Source organism: Panicum hallii, chromosome 5, assembly GCF_002211085.1.
Source record: "Panicum hallii strain FIL2 chromosome 5, PHallii_v3.1, whole genome shotgun sequence".
Classification (NCBI taxonomy): Eukaryota; Viridiplantae; Streptophyta; class Magnoliopsida; order Poales; family Poaceae; genus Panicum; species Panicum hallii.
The window spans coordinates 58,351,245-58,362,866 of record NC_038046.1 but is presented as its reverse complement, the minus strand read 5'-3'; positions in this window follow the sequence as shown (position 1 = coordinate 58,362,866).

The following is an 11,622-nucleotide window of genomic DNA, read 5'->3' as shown; positions in this document are numbered from 1 at the left end:
CACGCCTTTTATATAGCGCCGCGCGGCTGGAAATATCCCGGGCTCGAGCGCTCGGGCATTCACGAGAAATGCAACCGGGCGGCTAGCTAGCAGCGAACCGACTTACAGAGCAAGAAGTCGGTGTGGCTGGCTGTCCGACGGACAGACGCGCGATAAAGCGACGCGCGCGTGTACCTGGGCGAGCAACCCGGCATGGTGATGGACCGGACACAGTTGCTGATGGATGGCAAGTGGCCGGGCGCAGCGTTAACGCAGCGCGGAGCAGGGGCCAGTACGCACGGCCAGGTGGACGGCGGACGGCGCGCGCCCGTGCCCGCCGGTGGCGGTTGGCAACCCGGCACCCGCATGTCAACGCTGCGGCGGGCATGGCCGCATGTCTTCCGATCGTCCGTCGCTCCAGCCGGCCGGCGCGCGGCATTTGATGGATCCAGGAGCGGCCAGCATAGCGTGCACGCGGGCCGGCGGCCGGCGGCGACCTGAAAGCTAGGTGAGTGGCCAGCCCGCGGCGTGTTCGGCTGCGGCGAGCCGCAGGTGTACGCATCGTGGGACGGTCGTGGCCCAACCAACAGTCTGCAGGCGTAATCTGACCGGGGTGGTTAAGGCCTTGAGACTACTGGCTGTCTCAGTCAGGGGGCGTGGCGGACGCGAGAACACTGATAGTGTGCAATGGTCCGGTGGTCAGTGGACGCTAACATCTCAACCAAATCACCACTACTGACGTGGAGCAGGTAACATTGCAGATAGGACAGTGATGCTAATGCTATGCACTCATAAAAGAAAATCAGTACTTGCTACAGAAATGCATTGCTCACTAGTACTTTTACGCACTTTACGTACAAATCGTCCAAAAAGGGAATTCGTAAGCAGAAAAACAAGTTGGCCGAAAGAAGAGAAATCGGTACTAGCAAAGATCTCATCGGCAGGTCAGCAAAGCTGCAAAGACGCCTTGCCAAAAGGCTGCCTGCAACCGAAAGGGGTGCTAGCTAAACTGGCACCGGCGGTCCGCACGCGCACGCAGCTGCTCCCGGACCGCATCGAATCAAATCTGCCGGCGCCGGCCGTCCAACCAATCGGTTGCGTTGCGTCAGTCGTCCACGGCAAAAGGAGGCAGCAGCCAACCGGACGATGGAGATCCGTGATGCAACGACGACTGCGGGGAGAGCGCTTTTGGCGACATGGAGGGCCGCGGAGAAGCCACGCCACCGCTGGGGGGTCGTCGTCGCGTCTCGCGAACAGGAATGCGAGACAACAAATCGGCAGCGGCAGGGCCGGGAGTTGTTGCTCCCACCCATGGCTTCGTTCTCAGACTAGCACCATATACGGGATTCTCGATCGATGGATACTTGGTGTAGTAACAAGTATCAGCCTCTGCTCTTCGTCCACGGCGCCGACACTAGCAACATGCCTGGCTTCAGCGGCGCCGCCACGGCAGGAGCCGTCGCACGCGCTCCACCGTTATCTCTTGTACCAACCAAACGACTCTGCTATCAGCTCCAAATATAAGCCGACACTGCCACCATCGCCAGGCGTCGCCGATGGTGTGCCTCCACCACCCCTTGGTCTCTGTCAGCCATTGGATGGAGCACTTGCGGCTCAGATCGCGGTCAATCGATTGCAAAGTCAGTGGTTGACTGGGTCCGTCCTCGTCTCGTCAGTCTCTTCTAGCTCAGGCAGGGCGCGGGAGCTGGGTACCAGTACCAGGCCGGACGGCGGGAGCGCGGTGCAGCGCGGCTGCGGTGCTCGGGATCGGTGGAGAGTGTCCGCCGGTTGACGACGCAGGAGACGGCGGCGCTGCTTCGTTGTTCTTTCCGGAGAAGCTCGCCCGATCTGGACTGGGCAAGGCGTCCGTGGGCCCAGCCGCCCAGGCAAGGCGATGCCCGGCCGGTCGACAGAAGCGCGCGGCCGCCGGCCGCCGGCCCGCACTACGTCGCCTACGTCCAGTGGATGATGGATCAAAGCGTGACAGTCTGATAGAGGGATTGCAGCGTAGGCTGAGTGTTCTGCATCTTCCTAACTTCTGAGTTCAGACTTCAGATTGGCTATGCATAGCATTGCAGCACTCTGATATTTTCAGTAGAAACCAAATCAAACCACTGACTATACAATGAGAGCGATGATGGCTTCTTCTGTGCCTTATTCTGATTCTGCAGTTAGTCCTGCAGTCCGGCTGGTGCAGCCCATCTCCTTTTTTTTTCCAATGAGCTCATGGAAGCTGATTATGCCGCCGATCTCTCGCGTCGTTGCTGAACGCGCGCGCCGTGCATATCTTGCCTCCTGCGCACGATCTCGTCCTCCATGCCAGGTCCAGCCAGACGAACCACATCCACACCGATGGCGCCGATTCGAGTTCGCGTACGGCGAGGAGGACGCCGGTGAGACGGTGGCCACGTCCCGGCCGTAGCCTCATGTCGCCGCGCTCGCCGGTGGTGGCGAAGCGCGACAGAAATAATGGCTTCCATCCCTGGACGGGAGCCCGTCCAGGTCTTCCTCCCTGCGCTCGATGGCCGCGGTGGAAGGTCTGCGGGAGCCCGATGGCCGCGGTGGAAGGCCTCCGCGGGAGCGCGACGCAGGGACGGTGCACGAGCTGTGGCTGTGGAGCTCGCCGCCGGTCAGGAGTAGGACGAGCGCTGGGTGATGGGCGGCGTCTTGCAACCTCGTCGTTCCTTCCTTCAAGAACAGCTTGCTGAGCACTGAGCAGGCCTTGACATGGGCATGCCTCCGTAGGGCAGTGGAGATGTTAGACAGCTGGCCGGCCGGCAGCAGTCAGAGGTGCGCAGGACCGCCAGGCAGCTCGAACACCAATCACGCGCTGCTTGCTTCGCCGTTCTCCGAGGCGGCGTTCGTGGCGACCGTGCTGGCGTGCTGCAGTGGCCAGTGGACTTTGGGTCACCGACTTGGATTGTGCACGCTCTGATTCTTGTTTCTGCTAGCCATTGGTAGAGATCGACGGGGACGAAGCAGAACGGAGAAAGTAGCGTCCGAAAGACCGGAACGAGGCGGCGCTCCAGCGAGCCCAGCACAGCCTTGGACGGGGAGGGTGACACCGGCCTGCTGGGACTGTTTCTGTCGGTGCAAGCAAGGGCTCCATTGAATCGGACCCCCAGGAAGGGGCAGGAGGAAGCTACTCCACGGACGCGACGGCGTTCCGGCGTGCCAACCAGGGTCGGAACACCGGCCGGGGGTGGACGTATTTCAAATACCGTCCACCCCTAGTCCCTGCTAGTCGTTGGATCGAGCATTTGCGGTTCAGATCGGTCGCAGATCGCAGTCAACGTTTGACTGGATGGGTCGTCCCCATCATGCAAGCGCGGGGCGGGGGCGGGAGCAGGGGCAGGGCGGCGCCACGCTGAGGCTGAGCATGGTAGCTAATAAGCTGGTGCCTGATGGAAAATAATCACTAGTTAACCACGTGACATGGCGTCCCGATACGTGAACAAGATCAAGACAGAGTACATGCGTGGTCGTACGAGGATGGAGTCCCACAGTTCAACAAGGATTCGCTCAACATGAGTCCAGGGGTGTGATGACGTGCGTGCCTCCGCCCCTGACCTTTCTGCTGCCTATAAAAGGCCAACGCCTCCCTCACGTCGAGGGTCCTCCTTTTTCCATCGGAGCAGCCGGGCGAGCGAAGGAGCCAGGGGGCGACAGCCGACCTCCGTCAGAGATGCTGACGCCGTGCACCTCCTGCTCGCCTTGACGAGCGGAGGAGAGGCTCTTCCTCTTCCATCAGAGACTCACGCCGGCGCACGGAGGAGCCAGGAGGGGATGTGCTCATCCTCTTCGCATCCATGGTCGTCCAAGCCGCCGGCGCCCTTCTTGCTTCTCCACCAGAACTCAGGCACAGAGGGACTGGGCTGTTTTCTCCATCGAGCGCCCGGAGGAAGGAGCGGGGGTCCAGCCATCAGGACCCCATCGACCTGCTCATCGTCGACGGCTCGGCAGCCGAGCGGAGCAGCGCCGCCCTGCTGCTTGTCATCCACGTCTACCTCGGCTCGGCGAACACGCACAGACCGGACTGCCGTGGATCAAATCCATCTGCTCCATCGATTAAGAATCCATCTACAAGGGATCGGCGTGGACGCAAGGAGAGCAGAGGCGGAGGGAGGGCCGAGGAGGTCACGCCTGCACCTTCATCTGCTGATCTGCATCGTCTAAGTCTGCACCACGCCGGCGGCAGCCCTCGTCCTCGTCGTCCTCGAGCTCGCCATACACCGTCGACAAGGAGTTGGGAGTTGGCGACGGTGTCGGCGCCGGGCAGAGACCAAGGAACACGCCAAGAAGGGAGCAGGAAGAAAGCCATGGCCCCTATGTTCGTCTTCGGAGGCGCAGGTTGATCTTCTCCCTTCTCTCATCTTCTTTTACAGATTGCACGCACGCATGCTCACTGGCGTCCGCCGAGTCGTCGCCCGTCTGTGTCGCCGCGAGGCGCCGTACGAGCACGTTGATGATGGAGAGGACAAGCTGGTGATGAAGACACGGCCAGCGACATGACCCGCGCTGCACGTCTAGGCTCGGCACCGAACCGATGACGACACCACCGCGAAGACGCCGAAGCGCGGCCTGACGAGGCCGGCGCTGCACGTCCAAGCCCGGCGCCGAACCGGCGACGGCGCCGCTGCGAAGACACCGGGACAAGAAGCGACGTCGAGACGGCGGACGATGCCGTGATGGCGGGCTGTCGCAAGACGCCGTCGCGCCGATGATCCGAGGAGTCGCGCGGAGCCGGAAAGTCTGCAACCATGCGCCTGGCATGTGCTTGCATGCGAGCTCACGCATGCATTGCCAGAGGCGCAAGTGCACATGCATGTATGGCTAATGAGAAACTTAGCAGGCTACAGTGGCATGCACTAATGAGATGTACGTGCACCACCACGGGAAGCAAATTACTGGAGTACTGCATCCATGTACGGATGCCTCGACACCACCGTCACCATCAAACTCCATCGGCGACACAGAACAAGATAGCATCGCGGCGCCTCCTGCTAGATTGTCATCCACGTCCACCTCGGCTCGGCTGCCGGCGGAGCGGCAGCACCTCTCGTCCTCACGTCTACTTGCTCGTCGTGGACGACCACCTCGGCTCGGCTGTCGGCGGAGCGGCGGCACCTCTCGTCCTCACGTCCGCCTGCTCATCGTCGACCACCACCCCGGCTCGGCTGCCGAGCGGAGCTGCGGCACCCGTCCTGCTCGTTGTCCACGTCGTGCCCGCCGTCGCCTCGTCGCACGAGCTGCTCGGCTCCACACCAGGCCGCCGGCACCCTCCTCGATCATCCTCGACAAGCTTGCCGTTCACCGTTGCTGCCGAGGACTGGAGCTGTATTGGAGCTGAGAAACAGATCATCTACGTACGCGTGCATGCATCATGTGGAGATGGACCCCTATTATGATTGTCACGGCCAAAAGCTAAAAGCTTGAAGCGTGCTGTCGAGGTGCCATCGCTGACGAAGGCCATCACCACGTCGCAGATGGCTCGCGCCCACGATGCATACACGTCCATCAAATCCATCGACGCCTGCCGACAACATGCGAGGCTGCCGAAGACCCACGGAGGCGCCAACGACGACGGCACTGCTGCGAGGCTGCCGGAGGGCCACGAAGGCGCTGACGACGCCGCTGCTGCAACGCTGCATCAGGAGGCGCGGAGGCCCCAACGACGACAAATGACGCTGTGGCAAGGCTGCCGCCGGAGGGTCGGCCTGCGAAGACGACGCTGCTCAGAGACACGAAGCTGCCACGCGCCGTCGCGGTGCGGTGCTATCGTGCTACCCACGCTGGCGACCGGAGGCGCACGCACACACGAGCATGCAGGAGCTCCATCAGCACCTGCGTGGGAGATGCAGCCGGCCAAAGGACAGCAAGCAAGGGAGCGTGCCTCCACAGGGCCCATGCATGCCTGTATACAGGCACCACTACTACGGCCATGCATGTATATGCACGTACATGTTCCTGGAAAGCAAGCAAGGATCATTACCAGTACGTACTTGAAGACATCCACGAGTGGAGCACCATCTAAGTGCCCGATTAGCTCGTGCCCTCACGGTTCTGCCTCAATTGGTGGAACCGTCCATCTTGAAGACCACCTCGACCACGACGAGCTACCGCGACATCGACTCGGTCCAGCTCACGCCACCATGCACCTTCAATCTACTGCTACCATGACAACCACACTGTTCGAGACCGACGAGGCCTAACGACACGGGCGGGCGCCGCTGATGTTCCAGCTGTGCGCTACACTGACTCATGGATACCGACGAGGCCATGGACGACGCGGACGCCTACATCTACACCACCACCATCATCATGCATGGAGAACGTGAAGCGAAGACCGAAGACAACAACCGTAGCAGCGCAGCAGAATCGGAGGTACTCCGGCAAGCTAGTCTTGCCGGGAGTTTTTCCAGGCCCCGGAAACCAGAAGACCACGTCGCTGAAGTCGGATCTGCCCTACGGCAGGCTATGGAGCGCACGTACATACAGGGGAACCAGAATTTGTATTTTCAAAATATGAATAAAGTTTGTGTTCCCTTAATCTTTGTTGTTTTTATGTACTTGGTACACTGGCACGCCCGCATTGTTTTCTTCCTTGCAGAGAAATTCCTGGCGTGTGATTTTTCTTCCCAAACACAGCCACAATCCTTCTTTGTTTTCCGGTTTTGAGCCTTGAGCCTCTGCTCCATCGCTCTAACGGTGACTATTTTTCTCTCCTCTTAATAAAAAACGTGCTCAGGCACGATCGTGAAAATTACATTATGGTTACAGACTTTTACAGAATGTCGGAATACCTGATCATGAATGTGAACATGCAAGTTATGAGCTTGCAGCTATGTTTACTATAAGAGGCATTTTTGAAGCATATATCTCTAATATACTAAGCTTCAGATTGAACCAAATGTGCTGTTAACCCTACAGCCATTTTGTGTTAACTGTTAAGGTCCAGAATATGGACACTGAAATGACGCCCTTGCTACAAAAGGAACCAGATCAAGTTGGTGAATATGCAAGCTTAAGGGACTAGTGCGACAGTCTTTAGCTCGCAGTATTCCACTGATCAAATGCAGATTTGGAATTTGTGCCAAAACTGTTCTTTTTCCGTGGAGCCATTGTTCGCTGTGTTGATATTCAGACAACCACCAGCATACAGCATAGACCACCATTGCTCAATCACCACCTGTGCTAAAACATTTCCCATAGAGAAGTGACAACTCCCAAGAATATTATGCATTCACTAAAAATAAAATGGAAGGTTTTCCTAGGCATTTTTTCTCTTGTTTCAGGAGTTACCATTTTTCAGGCAACTGCCAAACACATTTTCTGCTCTTGTTCAATTTGCAAAACATTTGCTCGCGAGTAACAAGAAAATTCCTGGTAGTTAACTCATATTTGACATGCACCTGTGCTGCATATATGCCACTGTTCAACACTGATATCTCTTCCATTACCAGCACCATGTGTCCTCTTGATTGCAGATGTAGCATGAAAAGTCCATCCACACCAACTGTCAAGGAGGTCGAATCCCCGACTGGCTGGACCGCGGCTACGCAGCTCGTAGCCGTCAGCCGTCTTCTCCGGTGAGGTTATTCCCCCCAACTGCAGGCTTAACAGAGAGAGAGGGAGATTAGGGATATGATTCTTGCTTGGCTCATTGTCCATCGATTACAAACATATATGGCCAATGGCCCAACCGAAATGGGGAACTCCTAAATTCTAGGAGTTGCTAAAACATCTTACTAATCTAAGTTTCTATCCTTAGCCACTAGAGGCTAATCCGTGCAACGCCTACCCAGCGTGCTCAGCGCGCTCAGCCGCGCGACGCATGTCGCGGGCGCGTCCGCGCCTGGCATATGTGCGTCCGCACATGACATCTCTCCCCGCCTCGAAGTCCAGCTCGTCCTCGAGCTGAAAGGAAGGAAACCAAGCGCGGAAGTCGTTCAGGTCCTCCCATGTAGCCGAAGCAGGTGGTTCGCCCTGCCATTCAACAAGCACATGGCGGACTCCCCGAGCCAGCCGAGCTCGAGCCACCCGGGCAGGTGCAGGCACCACAACACCGTGCAGGAGTGGAGGCAGCGGCGGCGGAACGGTCGGCGGGGTACCGACAAACTTCTTGAGGACGCCCACATGGAACACATCATGAAGGCGAGCGCCGGGAGGAAGCTGTAGCCGCACCGCGACCGCGTAGATGAGCTCCGCCACCTGGTATGGTCCAACGTAGCGGGGCTTGAGCTTCCCTGTTGCCGAGCGTGGGAGAGCTGCTGCTGCCCGCTGCCGAAGACGAAGGAGAGCCCAATCGCCGACCTGGAAGGACACCGGCCTGTGGTGCTGGTCGTAGACGCGCTTCTGGACCGCCTGTGCCTGTTCAAGGTGATAGCGGATGTCGTGGAGGAAGGCAGCGCGCTCCTCCATCTCCTGGGTGGCCGTTGCGATGCGGGTCTCGCCGGGCTCATAGGAGCGGATGGTCGGGGGGTCCCGGCCATAGACCACACGAAACGGAGTGTCACGGAGCGAGGACTGATAGGCAGTGTTGTAGGTGTACTCCGCCCAGGGCAACCAACGGAGCCACTGCCGGGGGCGGTCGCCGGTGAAACAGCGCAAGTACATGACGATGACCCGGTTGGCGGCCTCGGTCTGGCCGTCCATCTGCGGGTGAAAGGCGGACGACATGTAGAGCTTCGTCCTAGTGAGCTGCAGGAGCTCCTGCCAGAACGCCGAGGTGAACATTGGATCACGGTCCGAGATGATGGACTGCGGAACGCCATGGAGGCGAACGATGTCGGCGAAGAAGGCGTGAGCGATGGACTCGGCGGTGTAGGGGTGCGCCAGAGGGATGAAATGGCAGTACTTGCTGAAGCGATCCACGACGGAGAGGATGACCGTCTTGCCTTGCACCTTGGGCAGCGCCTCGATGAAGTCGATGCCGATGTCAGCCCACACAGCAGACGGAACCGGCAGAGGCTGCAGCAGACCGGCCGGCCTGAGGTGGTCGGACTTGTACTGCTAACAGGTGACGCAGGCCGCCACGAAATCCTGCACCAAACGACGCATGTTGGGAAAATGAAAGTCCCGCCGGAGCCTGTGGAGGGTGCGGTGGATGCCCTCATGGCCGTCGTTGTGGACCGCGGCCAAGATCTCCGGTAGCAACGGCGACACCGAAGGAATGTACAGGCGGCCGTCGAAGGCGACCATGCTGTCCACCAGCGCCCACGGAGCGGTGCGGGTGCCCGCCCGGACCTCAGCGTGGATGGCGACCAGTGACGGATCAGTGGCCTGGGCGTGTCGGAGGCGTTCGATGAAGTCAAAGCGGGGCGCCGAAATAGCCAGCACCTCCCCTTCGGCACTGTCGCGACGGGAGAGGGCGTCGGCGACGACGTTCGTGGCGCCCGACCGGTACTCCACAGACAAATCGAAGCCCAGGAGCTTGCCGACCCAGTGGTGCTGAGGGATCGTGGTGAGGCGCAAATCGAGGAGGTACTTCAGGCTGTAGTGGTCGGTCTTGACGAGGAAGCGCCACCCCCAGAGATACGAACGCCAGTGCCGTACCGCCTGGACGAGGCCGATGAGCTCGTGCTCATAGGCGGCTAGCGAGCGGTGGCGAGGCACCACAGGCCTGCTGAAGAAAGCGACCGAGTGGCCTTCCTGGACCAGGACCGCGCCGAAACCGAACGTTGACGCGTCGCACTCGACGGCGAAAAGCTTGGCGAAGTCGCGCATGGCGAGGACGGGGGCGGACGTGACGACGGCTTTGAGCGCTGTGAATGCCGCGGCCGCCGTGTCGTCCCAGGAGAAGCCCTCCTTCTTGAGTAAGGCCGTCAGTGGCGCTGCGATCGCTCCATAATTATGGACGAACTTGCGGTAGTACCCGGCGAGGCCGAGGAACCCGCGCACAGCCCAGGGCGAACGTGGGGCCGGCCAATCATGGATCGCCTGCACCTTGGCCGGGTCCATGGCCACACCCGCCGCGGATATGACATGGCCGAGGTAGGCGATGGAGGAAGCACCAAAAGAGCACTTGGTGCGCTTGACGAAGAGATGGTGGCGGCGCAGTTCGTCGAGGATGGCCCGGAGGTGGCGAAGATGATCAGCCCACGTCCTGCTGTAAATCAGAATATCGTCAAAAAATACCAGGACGAAGCGGCGCAGAAATGGGCGGAGCATGTCGTTCATCAAGGCCTGGAATGTCGCCGGGGCGTTGCACAGCCCGAACGCCATCACCAGGAACTCGTACAGGCCGTTGTGGGTGCGGAACGCCGTCTTGTGCACGTCCTCCGGGTGCATGCGCACCTGGTGGTACCCAGACCGGAGGTCCGGCTTGGTGAAGAACTTGGCGCCATGGAGCTCGTCGACCACTGGGGTCGGGAAGGCATCCTTGACGGTGAGCGCGTTTAGCGCCCGGTAGTCAACACAGAAGCGCTACGAGCCATCGGCCTTCTTGATGAGGAGGATGGGTGACGAGAACGGCGAGTCGCTGCGGCGGACGATGCCTTGATCAATCATGGCGGCGCACTGCCGCTCTAACTCGTCCTTGTGCGCCGCGGGGTACCGGTAAGGGCGGACGGCGACCGGCTATGCGTCGGGCTTTAGAATAATGCGGTGGTCGTGCGCACGCTTGGGGGGCAGACCGACGGGGTCTACGAAGAGCCCCCCAAAGGAGAGCAGCAGCGCCTGCAAGAGGGGACCGGCCTCTGTTGTTACGCCCAGGGCCGGCACAGAGGGGCTGGCCACGCCGGTCCAGGAGACGGGGCGCCCCTGGCGCTGGAAGGACATGCGCCGGCGGCCGAGGTCCCACACAATAGGCCCCAACTCGCCGAGCCACCGGGTGCCGAGGACGACGTCGTACCCGGCCAGTGGCATGACGTAGAGGTCGGCCGGGAACGAGTCACCGTCGATGAGGAGGGGCGCGTGGCGGAGGACGCCGGCGCAGGTGACCCGCTCGCCATTGGCGACCAAGGCTGTGAGGCGGGGGCGTTGGCTGATGGGCAGACCGGAGCGCCGTGCCGCCTCCTCTGAGATAAAGTTGTGCGTGCTGCCGGAGTCAAGGAGGGCGACGAGGGGCGCGGCGCCGAGGGCCACGGCGAGCTGCATGGTGCCCGCCATGGGAACGCCGGCCATGGCCTGCAGGGAAAAATAGGGCGCCCCGGCGTCGGGCTCCGCGTCGCCGGCGGCATCCGCGGCCTCCTCAATCTCCATGCCTTCAAGGAAGAAGATGCGCCGGCAAAACCTGTTATGGCCACGGGTATATTTTTCATTGCAATTAAAATAGAGGCCCAGTTGGCGCCGTTCCGGCATCTCGTCCGGGGTGAGGCGCTGCTGGTTGCCCTCGCCGCGACCCTGCTGGGCGGCCACCGGAGGAGCAGGGAGCGCCAGCGGCTGCTGGAGCGCCGGCCGGTGAGAAGGAGCGGGGAGGAGGCCGCGAGGGGGCACCCGAGGGGGAGGCTGCGCCGGGCGGTCGATCTCCGTCAACTCCACTTGATGCACCAGGCTCATGGCGGCCACGAGCGTCTCCGGGTTGTGGATGCGGACGGCGTGGCTGAGAGGTGGCAGGAGTCCGTCAGTGAAGAGCTGGACGCGCTGAGCCTCATCCAGATGACCCGCGCGAGGCAGGAGGGCCTGGAAGCGATTGGAGTACTC